This window comes from Nomascus leucogenys, chromosome 14 (genome assembly GCF_006542625.1).
Source record: "Nomascus leucogenys isolate Asia chromosome 14, Asia_NLE_v1, whole genome shotgun sequence".
Classification (NCBI taxonomy): domain Eukaryota; kingdom Metazoa; phylum Chordata; class Mammalia; order Primates; family Hylobatidae; genus Nomascus; species Nomascus leucogenys.
The window spans coordinates 20,072,303-20,088,636 of NC_044394.1; the positions used below are offsets into that span (position 1 = coordinate 20,072,303).

At 42.2% G+C, this 16,334-nt stretch overlaps 1 non-coding gene and 2 pseudogenes across 1 annotated transcript; all 3 read right to left on the reverse strand.

The window, feature by feature from the left end:
* Positions 1-613: 613 nt before the first annotated feature.
* LOC100592747 lies at positions 614-1,097 on the reverse strand (annotated as a pseudogene).
* Positions 1,098-10,215: 9,118 nt separating this feature from the next.
* Positions 10,216-10,326, reverse strand: LOC115838429. The gene has a single exon (XR_004033455.1). It is a non-coding gene; the product is annotated as a U6 spliceosomal RNA (small nuclear RNA).
* A 4,944-nt stretch (positions 10,327-15,270) lies between these two features.
* Positions 15,271-15,369, reverse strand: LOC115838427 (annotated as a pseudogene).
* Positions 15,370-16,334: the final 965 nt, after the last annotated feature.

Here is a 16,334-nt window from a genome sequence, read left to right on the forward strand (position 1 = left end):
CCTGCCTCAGCCTCCCGAGTAGCTGGGATTACAGGCACAGGCCACCACGACATGCTAATTTTTGTATTTTTAGTAGAGATGGGGTTTCACCATGTTGGTCAGGCTGGTCTCGAACTCCTGACCTCGTGATCCACCCGCCTCAGCATCCCAAAGTGCTGGGATTACAGGCATGAGCCACTGCACTGGGCCCTAGCAATGTTATTTTGAAAGGAATCTTTTTTTCCTGAGCAGCAGGTCTCAACAGTGGGCTTATAATATTCGGTAAACCATGCTGTAAACAGATGTGCTGTCAGGTAGATTTTGGTGCTCCTTTAATAGAGCACAGGCAGAGTAGATTTAGCATAATTCTTTTTTTTTTAAAGTAGGCAAAGAACTTTATTAACCTTTGTTTCAAACTTGATTCCCAAGCTTCTTTGGCTTAATTAGCTGCAAAGAATGAATTGTGTATAAGCAAAAACTGAAAAGAGCTGCAGTGTCCAAGGGCCTTGGGCTTAAAAATATTAGAGATCTAGATTTTATCAGATCCATAAACAAAAATTTCTTAAAAAGCAGTCATAATATAAAATAGCAGCTCCCAGTAACTTTAAGTTTTATCTTCAGAAGTTGACTCAATTCAGTTTGCCCCATTCTTGGAAGCCTCTTCAAATTTCTCCAAAAGATCTGGAACTTCATCATCATCATCGTCTCCAGTAGCAAGTGGTGCTTTTCCATCCACAGATTGTTTGGGCAGAGCTTCAGCCAGTCTCCTTAAACTAGTCAGACTGCCTGCACCAAGCTGGTTTAAGATGCTAGGTAGCATTTCTGACAGCTGCTTTATCTCAACATGGCCTGTAATGGTGAAAGTGTTCCCTGCCAGAGATACCTGAACTTTAGGGTTGTTAAAGTGGTTACTGTTCCTTGGTTTGTAAACATATTCACCTCTTCAATACCAGAGATATTGTTTACCCCTAACTTCTTTAAGGAGAACTGAAGTTTTTTATCATCTGCTGCAGCTGCTCTATGAACCACCTTCTTTCTGCAAGCAGTTCCTTTCCCACCAATGCACACTTGTGCCTGCAGTTTGCAAGTTTTTCCTGGTTCATGGTTGTTTCTTTCATCTTGTCAGAGCAGATAAGGGGCCACCTAGGGGACTAGGGTTGGTGCTCAGGGAGTCTTGGTTGGACCAGCTGAGATTAGGTGCACACACCAATTTAGCGTAATTCTTAAGGGTCTTAGAATTTTTGGAATGCTAAATGAGCATCGGCTTCAAGTTAAAGTCACCAGCCGCATTAGCCCCTACCAAGAAAGTCAGTCTGTTCTTTGAAGCTAGGCATTGACTTCTCTCTAGCTTTGAAAGTCCTAGATGGCATCTTCCTCTGGTAGAAGGCTGTTTTGTATACATTAAAAATCTGTTATTTCCTGTAGCCACCTTGATCAATTATCTTAGCTAGGTCTTCCAGATAATTTGTTGCAGCTTCTGTATTAACACTTGCTGTTCACCTTGCGCCTTTATGTTATGGAGACAGCTTCTTCATGAAATTTCACGAACCAACCTCTGCTAGCTTCGAACTTTTCTTTTGCAGCATCCTTACCTGTCTCAGCTTCACAGAACTGAAGAGAGTTAGGGCCTTGCTAACTCTCCTCCCTTAAGTTAAGGGAATGTTGTGGCTGGTTTGATCTATCCAGACCACTAAAACTTTCTCCATATTGGCAACAGCCTTTCTCACTTTCTCACATTCTCACTTTCTTATTTGTGTGTTAATTTCTTTCTAGAACATTTCTTAGACTTAGTGCAGTGGCTCATGCCTGTAATCCCAGCACTTTAAGAGGCCAAGGTGGGCACATTGCTTGAGCCCAGGAGCTTTTGACCACCCTGAGCAACATGCGGAAACCCAGTCTCTACAAAAAATTTAAAAATTAGCCAGGCATGGTGGCTCACGTCTGTGGTCCTAACTACTTGGGGTAGGCCAAAGTAGGAAGATGGCTTGAGCTCTGGAGGTCACGGCTACAGTGACCCATCATCATGCCACTGCATTCCAGCCTGGGTGACGGAGCAATACCCTGTCTCAAAAAAAAAAAGAACTTTTCCTTTTCATTCACAACTTGACTGGTACAAGAGGCTAGCTTTTGGCCTATCTTGGCTTTTAACATGCCTTGAGAAAATGACAACTAACATTAATCTTAGTCATAAAATTAATCATTCCTGGCTTTTGATTTAAAGTGAGAGACATCCAACTCTTTCAGTTGAATACTCAAAGGCTGTTGTAGGGTTATTAAGTAGACTAAATATTGTTGTCTCACAGGAAGGCCAGAGGAGAGAGAGAGAGAGATGGGATAATAGCTATTTGGTGGGACAGTCAGAACACACACAACCTTTATTGACTAAGTTCACCATGTTATATGGATGTGGTTTGTGGTGCCCCAAAACAATTCAAATAGTAGCATCAAAGATCAATGATCAAAGCCAGCCATTGTGACATGTGCCTATAGTCCCACCTACTCAGGGGGCTGAGGCAGAAGGATCACTTGAGGCCAAGAGTTTGAAGCCTTGGCCTCCCAAAGTGCTGGAATTACAGACACAAGTCACCACACCAAGCCTGAAGAGTCTATTATGTATTAAATAACTTAAATGTATTATTATAAACCTTCCCACAAATAAAACCTCAGTCCCACATGGTTTCACTGGTAAGTTCTTCCAAACATTTAAGGAAGACATAACACTAAGCTTACATATATTTTGGAGAAAGAATAATAGTACCTCAAAGATGTACACCTCCCAATTCCTGAAAACTGAATATGTTACTTTTCAAGGGGAAAAAGACTTTGCAGATGTGACTACATTAAAGATCTTGAGATGGAAAGAGTATCCTGGATTATCCAGGTGGGCTCAGTGCAATCACAGGGGCCCTTATAAAAGGAAATAAATGTGTCAGAGAGTGAGAGAAATCTGAAGATGTTATACTGTCAACTTGGAAAACAGAAGATCTTCAAAGGGATCATGAATCTTGAAATATAGATAGCTTCTAGAAGTAGAAGCTGGAAAAGGCAAGGAAACAGATTTTCCCTCAGAACCTCCAGAAGGAATACAGCCTGCTAACCTATTTTGGACTTCTGACCTCCAGAACTGAAAGATAATATATTTGCAGTGTTTCAAGCTACTAAGTTTGTGGTAATTTGTTACAGCAGCAATAGGAAACTAATGCTGGTGGCAGCAGCAGCCCATCTAGAGTGGCTGCTGCCATGATGGCTGCAGGAGGGAGGTGCTGCCCAAGTCTCCCTGGGTGCCACTGCAGCTACTCTGGTGCAGCTCCAGACCCCGGCATCTCTGTGGTCTTGGGTGCCCAGGAAGACCTCCCTTCCCCCTGCAGGCTCAGAAGTGCTTGCTCTCATTGCCTGGTTTCTCCTGCTGTCAGTTCCTGCTCCCATCTCGGAGGTGTGACTGGGACTGCACATTTCATGGAGCTGGCAGGAGCTGGGGGCAAACAGGAGCCTCACCCCTTCTGAGTTAGTGAGGCAGGATCTCCCTGGGTGTAGCTGTAGCTGCCCAAGCCTGGCTTCGGAACTGGGCATCTCTGTGCTCTTGGGGGCCCAGGAAGGCCCCCCACAGGATCAAAGTGCCTGCTCCCACTGCCTGGCCTCTCCCTGCTCCCAGTACCCACTGCAATTGTGGAGCAAGGTTGGGGCCAAGCCAAGTGGGCACATGATTAGGGCAGCCCTGACATGCCAGCCCCCTGCTGCCTCAGTCCCCTCCAGATTTTGGGCACCCACGAGTGCGGGAGGGAAGCTGAGGGGAGGCTGAGGGCAGCTCAGCATTGGCTTGCAGGTGTCCCTTGGCATGAATAGCCTGTGAAACATGAACAGCAGCCAGAGGCAGACAGGCTCCTGGGCAGAAGGGGACAGGAACCTGGTGAAGCCCCACCTTTAGGCAGGGGAAGGCCTGAAAGCTGGGGGCTGGGCTGCCAGTCCTGTGTACTGCAGGCAGAACTCATGGCGCCTTTTCCTGGGCTCACCCATGGCTGCCCGTGGACCATTCAGCATGCATTTCACCCCTCTGAAGACCATAAAAACCCCTAGACTCAACCACAGCAGGGCAGACACTGGGAACACCAGCTGCAGAGAGGAGCTACCTTCTCCAGGGCCTCCTCTCCACTGAGAGCTGCAGACGATGGAATGGCCAGCTACAGAGAGGAGCCACCCTCTCTGCTAAGGGCTGAATGTTTGTCAGGACGACCTGCCTGCAGACAAGAGTTACCCACTACAGGTCTCCTCTGAGCTGTTCTAACACTCAATAAAGCTCCTCTTCATCTTGCTCACCCTCCACTTGTCTGTGTACCTCATTCTTCCTGGACATAGGACAATAACTTGGGCAAAGGTGCCACCGACCACAGAGATTTCTGGCCAGAAAAGCAATATCCCAAAGATCCTGTAACAATACAGTATATATTTTCAAAGAATAAAAAAAGGGAAAACATTTTCTAACTCTTTATATAAAGCTAATATAACCTTGATTTTTCTTTTCCTTTCTTTCTTTTCTTTCTTTCTTTTTTCTTTCTTTCTTTCTTTCTTTCTTTCTTTTCCTTTCTTTCTTTCTTTCCCTCTTTCTTTCTTTTTCTCTCTCTCTCTCTTTCTTTCTTTCTTTTTTTTTTTTTTAAAGTTTTAAGTTTTTTCCACTGCCCAGGCTGGAATGCAGTGGTGCAATCACTCACTGCAGCCTTGACCTCTTGGGCTCAAGCGAGCCTCCCACCTCAGCCTCCTGAGTAGCTGGGACTACAGGTATGCACCATCATGCCTGGCTAATTTGTTTTTAAATTTTTCTTGTTTTAGCAATGGGATCTTGCTATGTTGCCCAAGCTGCTCTCAAGCTCCTGGGCTCAAGCAATCCTCCCACCTCAGCCTCCCAAAGTACTGGGATTACAGGCATGAACCACCACACCCAGCCAAGACCTGGATTTTACATAATATAATGCCAAATGGTTCCAATCTATTTTTTTTAAATGAAATAGTTAAGGGAACTTTTTTTTTTTTTTTTTTTACTTTTCAGTTTGTAAATTTTCAAACATACGTAAAAATAGAGAAAATAGTATAATAAACCCATGACTTAGGTTTAACAGTGGTCACTATTTTGCTGATTTTGCTTTATTATTTACACCTCCCTCCCCCACTTTTGTCTCCTTTTGCTGATGTACTTTATTTTTATTTTTATTTTTTTAAGACAGAGTCTCACTCTGTTGCCCAGGCTGAAGTGCAGTGGTGCAATCTTTGCTCACTGCAAACTCTGTCTCTTGGATTCAATCAACTCTTGTGCTTCAGCCTCCCAAGTAGCTGGGATTACAGGCATAGGCCACCACATCCAGCTAATTTTTGTATTTTCAGTAGAGATGGGATTTTGCCATGTTGGCCATGCTGGTCTTGAACTCCTGGCTTCAAGCAATGGTTCTGCCTTGACCTCCCAAAGTGTTGGGATTACAGGCGTGAGCCACAGCACCTGGCCTTGCTGATGTACCTTAAAGCAAACCTCAGACATGCCATTTCAGCCATAAATACTTCCAGTATGTGTCTCTAATGCATAAGGACTTTTTTCATAGAAACTTTTGAAATCTTCAAAAGTGATGTTTAAATGTGTCTGAATGATTCATCAACAAATGGTTTAAGAAAGAAGAAAATAGGCCAGGTGTAGTGGCTCACACCTGTAATCCCAGCACTTTAGGAGGCCAAGGCAGGTGGATCACCTGAAGTCAGAAGTTCAAAACCAGCCTGGCCAACATGGTGAATCCTCATCTCTACAGAAATACAAAAATTAGCCGGGCATGGTGGTGGGCACCTGTAATCCCAGCTACTCAGGAGGCTGAGGCTGGAGAATCACTTGAACCCCGGAGGCAGAGGTTGCAGTGAGCCGAGATTGTGCCACTTCACTCCAGCCTGGGTGAGACAGCAAGACTCCATCTCAAAAAAAAAAAAAAAAAAAAAAAAAGCAAACATGGAGAAAGTCAATTGGTCAATCCAGCTGAAAGGTATACAGGTGTTCCTTTGTACTATTCATGTAATTTTTCTATAGAAGTTTTTTGATGAAAAGTTGTTTATTCAACAAGTGTTTTCTTTTATCACTTTCAGTTCATCAGTACCTAGTTAACCTTTTTTTTTTTTTGAGACTGAGTTTCGCTCTTGTTGCCCAGGCTGGAGTGTAATGGCAGGATCTTGGGTCACTGCAATTCTGCCCTCCCAGGTTCAAGCGATTCTCCTGCCTCAGCCTCCCAGTAGCTGGGGTTACAAGTGTGCGCCACTGCGCCCAGCTAATTTTGTATTTTTAGAAGCGATGGGATTTCATCATGTTGGCCAAGCTGGTCTTGAGCTCCTGACCTCAAGTGATCCGCCCACCTCAGCCTCCCAAAGTGCTGTGTACAGTGTGAGCCACCGTACCTGGCCAGCAATTCTTTACATAAACAATTACAATTTTTGATAATTAGTTTTTTGTTGTTGTTGTTTTTGATGGAGTCTCGCTGTCTCACCCAGGCTGGAGTGCAGTGTTGCAATCTTGGCTCACTGCAACCTCTGCCTCCCAGGTTCAAGTGATTCTTCACCCTCAGTCTCCCAAGTAGCTGGGATTAAAGGCATCCACCACCACGCCCAGCTTTTTTTTTTTTTTTTTTTTTTTTTTTTTAATAGAGACGAGGTTTCACCAAGTTGGCCAGGCTGGTTTAGAACTCTTTACCTCAAGTGATCCATCCACACGCCTCGGCTTCCCAAAGTGCTAGGATTACAGGCGTTAGCCACCATGCCCCACCTCAAATTAATTTTGAAAATATAACTGATGTGAGCTCTGCCTCTTGAGAGCTGGCATGAGCCTTAAAGGAAATGTATTATAAGGATTTGAATGTGTCTTGCGGAATCCCACAGCAGAAGTCCTCAGAAAGAGCATGAGATAAGAAAATGGTTATCAACTAGGATCCCAGGAAGTGCCTCCTCATCTTGTGCCTGCTTCTCTGGTCTCATCTCTCTGCCTTGCAATTGTCTCTACTTTTCAATTAATACATCGGGTTACAGCTATACCTCAGCTTTGAAGTTTTAAAATTTCCTTCACTCAGGAGAATAGCTCAGTCTGAATAAGAATATTATGGTCCCAGTTTCAAATTCCTGGTAGAAAGAATCTGATGTCCCAGTTTGGGTCAGATGTCCACATGTGGTCTGATTATCTGTGACCAAGGAATGATGTCATATAGTAGAGATATGGTTGTCTGGAGCCTCTTTAAGGAGGAGGAAGCAAACTAGGTCTTTGTGAGATAAGCCAACACCCAAAAAGGAGCTAATACAATTGTTGAGTGGAAACAAAAAAGTCATGTACAATGCAATTCCATTTCTGTAAAACAAATCAAAACAAGGCTGTATCTATATACAAATACATCTATTGCTAATACATATATTAGAAGAGTCTGGAAAGACTTGTAAACAGGAATATATATGTTAATATATATTTTTAAAGTTTTCGTTATGAAATATTTTAGACTTACAAATGAATAGCAAAAATGGTACAAAGAATTCCTGTACACTCTTCACCCAACTTCTCCAAATGTTTAATCTTACATAATTGAGTAAAATGATCAATATCAAGAAAATAACACTCGTAAATGCCACTAATTCATCTATGAACTGTATTTAAATTTTGTCCACTCTCCCTGTGTGCCCCTTTTCCTGGATCAGGATGCTATCAAAGATCACACAATGCATATATTTATCTTCTTACTCTTTAACTTGGGATAGTTTCTTAATCTTTCTTTATCTTTTGTGACCTTCACAATTCTGAAGAGTGTGTGCCCATAGTTTTGTAGAGTGTCCCTCACTTTGGATTTGTCTGATGTTTCTTTTTGATTAAATCAGGTTATATACGTTGGCCTCATGACTGCAATATTAACTTGGATCACTTGATTAAGGTGATGTCTGCCAGACTTCTCTACTGTAACATTATTTTTCCCTTTGCCATTTAATAAATATCTTCTGGGGAGATACTGTGACACTATATAAAAAATCCCATTTCTCCTTTTAGCCCATCAGTTTTAGCATTTGTGAATGACTCTTGCCAGAAACAATTTTTACTAGAGTATCTGGCAAATGGTAATTTTGTTTCCATCACTTCTTCGTCATTTATTATTTGGAATTCTACTGTAAAGAAGAACTTCCTCCACTCCCCCAGTGATTTATTTATTCAACTTGTTGTCACTCTGGACATAGGGATATTTGTTTTATTCCACGAGTTACAACCTATTACTATCATTTATTTTGTTGCTTGCATTGTCCCAGATTTGTCTTGGGATCCCCTTCAAGTTGGCTCCTATTTTTTTTTCAACATGCCCCATCATTTTTTCAGCATTTACTTTTTGGCATCATGACATGTTCCAGGCGGATCTTGGTTTTTCTCTGTTCCAGTCCTGGAACCGGACATTTCTTCCAAAAGCCCTGGTTTTTCTTTTCTTTTTTTCTTTTTTTTTTTTTTGAGATGGAGTCTTGCTCTGCTGCCCAGGCTGGAGTCGACGTGACCTGGGCTCACTACAACCTCCACCTCCTGGGATGAAGTGATCCTCGTGCCTCAGCCTCCAAAGTAGCTGGGACTATAGGCTGGGACTAAAGACATGCACAACCACAACCGGCTATTGTTTGGTATTTTTAGTAGAGATGAGGTTTTGCCATGTTGCCAAGGCTGGTCTGGAAATCCTGAGCTCGAGTGATCCTCCCACCTTGGCCTTCCAAAGTGCTAGGATTAGAGGTGTGAGCCAATGCCCCCAGCTGCCCTGATTTCTTTCCTTTTCTTTTTTTTCTTTCATAAAATTGCACATATAAAACAAGATATGGCATCAATTATGTTCATTGCTAGTGATATGCCAATACCTGGAGGCAGGCAATATTTTATCTGCATTTCATAGAAAAGAAAGTGAGGCATGAAGAGGTTAATGTGGCTAATTATTTATTAGGTGATAGAGCCAATATTTGGACCCAAGCAGTCTGACTCTAGAATTCATGTTTTTGTTTTTGTTTTTTTGAGACAGAATCTCCCTCTGTCGCCCAGGCTGGAGTGTAATGGCATGACCTCTGCTCACTGCAACCTCCGATTCCCAGGTTCAAGTGATTCTTCCTGCCTCAGCCTCCCAAGTAGCTGGGATTACAGGCATGCACCACCACGCCCAGCTAATTTTTGTATTTTTAGTAGAGACAGGGTTTTGCCATGTTGGCCAGGCTGGTCTTGAACTCCTGACCTCAGGTGATCTGCCCGCCTCGGCCTCCCAAAGTGGTGGGATTACAGGTGTGAGCCACCATGCCCGGCCTCTTAAAAGCTTTTTAGTAACTGAGAGAAGTGGAAAAATCATGGTGTCCACATTGCATGTGGTCACTACTTGACCTGGCACTTTATATCTGACAGACACTGTGTGGAGTGAGCTATTACCAGCAATCTGTTCATGCTACCCTCCAGTAGGCACAGCACATAGGATATGTTCCAACTAGGCCATAGGTCTCCTCAAGAGATAAACACTACATATGACATTTGTTGAATCATTTTACTGTCCACAAGACAGAGATGTATTTATCAGGCGCATCATTCACCTGGAAAATCTCTAAGCTTCTTACCTATAGGTGGTGATTAAATGGGTAAACAAGCTGTTTTTCCTAGTCCCAAATTCACCCGATTATAATTAAGGAAATTCATTTTGGTTGCAATATTCACTGCTATAGCATATTGGCGGCTTTTTCTGAATCAATGTTAGCCTACATTTGCTTATAAAAATCTTCAGGTTTCCATTTTAGTGGTATTGCTTGAGGAAAAAAATCCAGAAAATTCTGATGCCAGCTATTCTACATGGTTCCCTCTACTGAAAAATATAAAGTGGATCAAAGTTTATATACTACTAAGTCTTAATGCATAGAAAGCTTGAATATTTCTTGTTTTTCATAACATCCAATTTAACACACATAAGCCAAAGATCCCAAGTATAGAAAGGCAGGAAAAAGAGAACAGGAAGGGCAGAGGGGGCTGTGGCAACTACAATTTTGGGCAGTTTGGTAACACCCCTTCTGCTGCTGCTGCTTTAATAAGGTATAGTTGACAAATTTGAATTGTATATATTTAGGGCGTACAACTTGATGCTTTGAAACATGTGTGCACTGTGGAATAATCACCAGAATCAAGCTAATTAACCATCACCTGACATAGTTATGCTTTTGTGTGTGTACATGATGAGAACACTTCAGATAAAATGTATGGAATGCTTTGCAAATTTTCACGACATGGTTGTGCAAGGGCCTTGCTAATCTTCTCTGCATTGTTCCTATTTTATTTTATTTATTTATTTATTTTTGAGACAAAGTCTCACTTTGTCACCCAGGCTGGAGTGCAGTGGTGCAATCTTGGCTCACTGTAACCTCTTCCTCGTGGGTTCAACCGATTCTCCTGCCTCATTCTCCTGAGTAGCTGGGATCACATGCACGCACCCTGATGCCCAGCTAATTTTTGTATTTTTAGTAGAGATGGGGTTTCACCATGTTGGCCAGTCTAGTCTTGAACTCCTGACCTCAGGTGATCCACCCACCTCGGCCTCCCAAAGTGCTGGGATTACAGGTGTGAGCCATGGTGCCCGGCCTAGAATTCATGTTCTTGACCACTATGCATATCTTACTAATAAAACTGAGGAAGCTAGCACAGTAGAAACCAATCTTACCCATATATAAATGCAGTTTTCTAACTAGAGATGTTAAAGAATTAAATGTAATACATAAGTAGAAAATGCATAAAAAAGAATTAAATGTAAAATCTCAAACAATAAAAAAAGGAGAAACTATAAGTGAGTATTTAATCAATCTCAGGCAGAGAGAAAACTCTGTGAGAATACAATGGTGCACTCCCCAGCTGCATCACTCACTTTAGGATATGCCCCCGATGTTAGCTGTGGCAGGAACCAGTTCAAAAAGGAAATTGGCACTGTGTGCATTTTTTTCTCAGGAATCACTCCTGGCTTGTCTGACTGTTTGAACTTCCTTTGCATTGCCTTCTCTGTCAGAACGATCAACTTTGAATTAGAGCTTTCTCTTTTTTATTGCCCTGTCTGAATTCGGCATCCTGACCCTGGACTGTTGGTCCTGGCATTACTGACCCAGAAACTCCATAGGAAACTGACCTGTTAATTATTCTTTTGGCTCCATTCACCACAGCCTCAGGCCCACTTCCAGGCCAGGGACTCAGGGCCCCCCATCTGCCTGAGGCAGGAGTATGTGGTCAAAAAAGGAATAGAAAACACACATCCAAGCAAACATAGGAAAAGGTGGACAGGCTTGACTAAACAGTGAAGTGTAAAATGATTATTCTTCAAGATAACATACAATTCTATGATTCTATACACACATATGTCCATGCATACATACGATAATTGACTTCTCAACTGCTAACATTTCTTGAGTACTATTTGCCCAATACTACTCATTTTTCTATAAATTTATATTTTGAAAAATGTCAAACTTACAGGAAACTTTAAAGAATAGTACAATAAGGCAAGGTGCAGTTGTTCACACCTGTAATCCCAGCACTTTGGGAGGCTGAGGCGGGAGGATCACTTGAGCTCAGGTGTTTGAGACCAGCCTGGACAACACAAGGAGACTGTCTCTACAAAAAATACAAAAATTAGCTGAGTGTGGTGGCGTACACCTACAGTCCCAGGTACTCGGGAGGCTGAGGTGGGAGGATGGTTTGAGCCCAGGAGGTTGAGGCTGCAGTGAGCCATCATTGTGCTACTGCACTTTAGCCGGGGTGACTGCAAGACCCTGTCTCAAAAAAAAACAAAAAAAGAAAAAGAAAAAGAATAGTACAATGGACACCTATGTATTCTTTACCAAGATTCATCAATCGAGAATTGACTTTTCCCATCAGATTTTAATATTTATTGTTTCTACCCAAAAATTATGTGTATTTTGCATCTTGTCACAGGCCATATTTCAGGGGTTCCATAACCACTCCTAGTATGATGTTTTTTTAGAAACACTCAAAAGGCTCAATATCAGGTTATATTCATGGCTAAGACTTTTTACAGCAAAAAGTAGACAGCAAAAGTTGCAGAAAGAAGATAGGCATTGGGTAAAATACAGAGAGGTCAGATACACGCTTTCAAGTTTTTTCCAACCAGAGTCACACAGGACAATCTTTCCTTCTAGCAGAATCTCTCTACCCAATGCAAGTCTCAGGGCCTAAGGCTTTTATGGAGGTCTGGTCACGTAGGTACATTCTACTACATGACCATCCTTGGCAACTGAAACTCAGGACCCTAATAATGAAACCTGGCATGCATGATCAGTCTTGATGTTTGTGCAAAACAATTCTGACAAGCTAGTAGGTCATGGTTCATTGCTCTAGGTGCATACAACAAAATCATCAACATTAGCATAAAGAACCTTCCAAGGGCCACATACCAAGGGTTGACCAACAGTCAATCATGGGTCCAGGTTTCCCTGGAGATATGCAAGGACAGAGCAACCAGAATTGCTGTGTAAACTTCTCATATGATACCTTTGTTTGTTATGTTCCTGCCGTTTGAATTGCCTTTTCCAGAAGCCTAGTTCAAGTTCCACATTCTCTCCAGCACCTGCCCAAGGCCCTTCCTGGAACAGCTACTTCCTAAACATATGCTCAGTGAAGAAACCTTGAGTGATGTCTTCACAGACCTATTCAATCCAGGGATCTCTTCCTTTTCAGTGAATTTTCCCCTTATTTTATAATTAGTCATATAATGCCTAGGAATAGCTCTTGTGTTATTATCTGACATTGCCATTTAATTTTTCAAGTTTATATTTTCTCCTTAACCACATGCTAAACAACAATCATCTTTTAGTTCACTTTGTATGTATTTTGCTGCTCCTAGAACAAAATATACACTTAATAAATACTTGCTGATGCTAATTGATAACTGGTTCAAAAACTACCCTCCTACAACTTAGTCTTTAATTAATATATAAATAATAAAGAGCTGGGCATGGTGCCTCACACCTGTAATCCCAGCACTTTGGGAGGCTGAGGCGGGAGGACTGCTTGAGGCCAGGAGTTTGAGACCAGCCTGGGCAACATGGCGAAACCCTGTCTCTATGAAAAATACAACAATTAGCTGGGCGTGGTGGTGGGCGCCTATAATCCCAGCTACTTGAGGGACTGAGGCAGGAGGATCACTTGAGCCTTGGAAGTCGAGGCTGCAGTGGGCTAAGATCATGCCACTGCACTCCAGCCTGGGTAACAAAGTGATACCCTGTCTCAAAAAAAAAAAAAAGTGATAAAGAAAATGAGGCTGTTTTAACCCAGCTAACATCTAGGTTTGACGATTGGGTGAAAGGAGTGATTGCAACAGTGGTGGTCTACTAAGTTGGTTTATTGCTGCAAGAGAAGCCTGTACATCACGTACTTCTCCATGCTGAAGTCCCTTGCTTGGGCAATTCTACAAGCCATCAGGAGAGCGCTTGTAACTAATTAGAATGGTGCCTCTCAAACTGTAGCATGCACTGGGAGCACCTGGAGGGCTTGTAGGACACAGATTTCTGGCCCAGCTCCCAGAATTTCTGATTCAGTAGGTCTGGGGTGGGACCAAATAACTTGCATTTTTAACAAGCTTCCAGGTGATACTGATTCTGCTGGTCCCATACCATACTTCAAGTCGCGAGGTCCTAGTATATCATTCACACACACTCAATAGTATATATTTTCAGTACTCCAAGTGCAATTTTTAGTGATCAGCTAGGCCATAGCAGAATTTTGACTTTATCACACACTGTTCCACCTTTATATGTCTTATCTACTTACACATGGCCACTATTTTTCATATAAGAATAGTAATTTGTTTTTGCTATAATCACACTCCTCTTCAGATATATTCAATGATGGAATTTCATGCCAGAAAATTTCTGTGTATCAATTATTGTAACAGTTTCTGTTATAAAGACTTAAAATTGCAATGGATACCATCTGTCCATTTTAAAATCCACACTGCTATAAATTAGTCATTATAATATAATGGTCAAGTATCATATCACAATTTACTATTGTCTGGTAGCGTTCTTGAAACTTGTTCTCTTTGTTCCTCTTTGAAGCTTTTTTTTTTTTTTTGAGACACATCTCGCTCTTTTGCCCAGGCCGAGAGTTAAGTGGTGTGATCTCAGCTCGCCTGCAACCTCCGCCCCCTGGGTTCAAGCGATTCTTCTGCCCGCCACCATGCCCAGCTAATTTTTGTATTTCTAGTAGAGACAGAGTTTCACCACGTTGGCCAGGCTGGTCTTGAACTCCTGACCTCAGGTGATCCGCCCGCCTCGGCCTCCCAAAGTGGTGGGATTACAGGCGTGAGCCACCATACCCGGCCTCTCAAAAGCTTTTTAGTAACTGAGAGAAGTGGAAAAATCATGGTGTCCACATTGCATGTGGTCACTACTTGACCTGGCACTTTATATCTGACAGACACTGTGTGGAGTGAGCTATTACCAGCAATCTGTTCATGCTACCCTCCAGTAGGCACAGCACATAGGATGTGTTCCAACTAGGCCATAGGTCTCCTCAAGAGATAAACACTACATATGGCATTTGTTGAATCATTTTACCGTCCACAAGACAGAAATATATTTATCAGGGGCCTCATTCACCTGGAAAATCTCTAAGCTTCTTACCTATAGGTGGTGATTAAATGGGTAAACAAGCTGTTTTTCCTAGTCCCAAATTCACCCGATTATAATTAAGGAAATTCATTTTGGTTGCAATATTCACTGCTATAGCATATTGGCGGCTTTTTCTGAATCAATGTTAGCCTACATTTGCTTATAAAAATCTTCAGGTTTCCATTTTAGTGGTATCGCTTGAGGAAAAAAATCCAGAAAATTCTGATGCCAGCTATTCTACATGGTTCAATCTACTGAAAAATATAAAGTGGATCAAAGTTTATAAACTACTAAATCTTAATGCATAGAAAGCTTGAATATTTCTTGTTTTTCATAACATCCAATTTAACACACATAAGCCAAAGATCCCAAGTATAGAAAGGCAGGAAAAAGAGAACAGGAAGGGCAGAGGGGGCTGTGGCAACTACAATATTGGGCAGTTTGCTAACACCGCTTCTTCTGTTGCTGCTTTAATAAGGTATAATTGACAAATTTGAATTGTATATATTTAAGGTGTACAACTCGATGTTTTGAAACATGTGTGCATTGTGGAATAATCACCACAATCAAGCTAATTGACCATCACCTGACATAGTTATGTTTTTGTGTGTGTAAGTGATGAGAACACTTCAGATAAAATATATGGAATGCTTTGCAAATTTTCATGACATCCTTGGGCAAGGGCCTTGCTAATTGTCTCTGCATTGTTTCTGTTTTATTTATTTATTTCAGACAAGGTCTCACTTTGTCACCCAGGCTGGAGCGCAGTAGTGCAATCTTGGCTCACTGCAACCTCTTCCTCCTGGGTTCAAGTGATTCTTCTGCCTCAGCCCCCCGAGTAGCTGGGATCACAGACACACACCACCATGCCCAGCTAATTTTTGTATTTTTAGTAGAAACAGGGTTTCGCCATGTTGGCCAGGCTGGTCTCAAACTCCTGCCCTCAGGTGCTCTACCTGCCTCAGCCTCCCAAAGTGCTGGGATTACAGTCGTGACCCACCACACCTGGCCTGTTCCAATTTTAGTATATGTGCTTCCAAAGTAAGCACCTTATCCTTCTTCTCACAACAGTACCCACCAACCCACAAAACATAAGGACAGCAACCCAGATTTAGACCGAACCTCAACTTCCTGACCAGAGGAATTATCCAAGGATTATTATTAGGGCAGGTGACACAAGTTGAGAAAATCCAAGTTCTTCCCCAGCAGGTACTTGAGGGGCCCTTTGGCTCTGGGGTCACGGAGCTAGACAAAGTGAAGCCAGAGGGGCTTGAACGCCTCATGAAAAGACCTAGCAGAAATAGAAGGGAATGAGGCCAAAACCCAGAGAAATAGACCTGTGAAGATATACACACAAAGCAAAGGGACAGAGAAAAAGAGAGAGAATGAGAAGACCTTTCAATGTCCTTGAGTCCCTGGGTTCAGAGTAGCTACAGTCAGGGCCTTCCCTATTCTCCCCAGGAACATGAACCACTAAATGTTGCTCTTTGCTTAAATTATTTTGAGTAGGATTTGGGCTCCTTGACTAATAGTAAGGCATATTACATTTTATCTATTTCTGAGTAATGGCAACTATTTTTAAAATCAATCTTATTCCCACACCTAGAAGGAAAAAAAATACTGTCAGATATAAAATTAGGTTTAAACATTATTAGCTAAAGGTGTCTGAGATTTTGTCTGGAATTCACTGGTAAAAATGC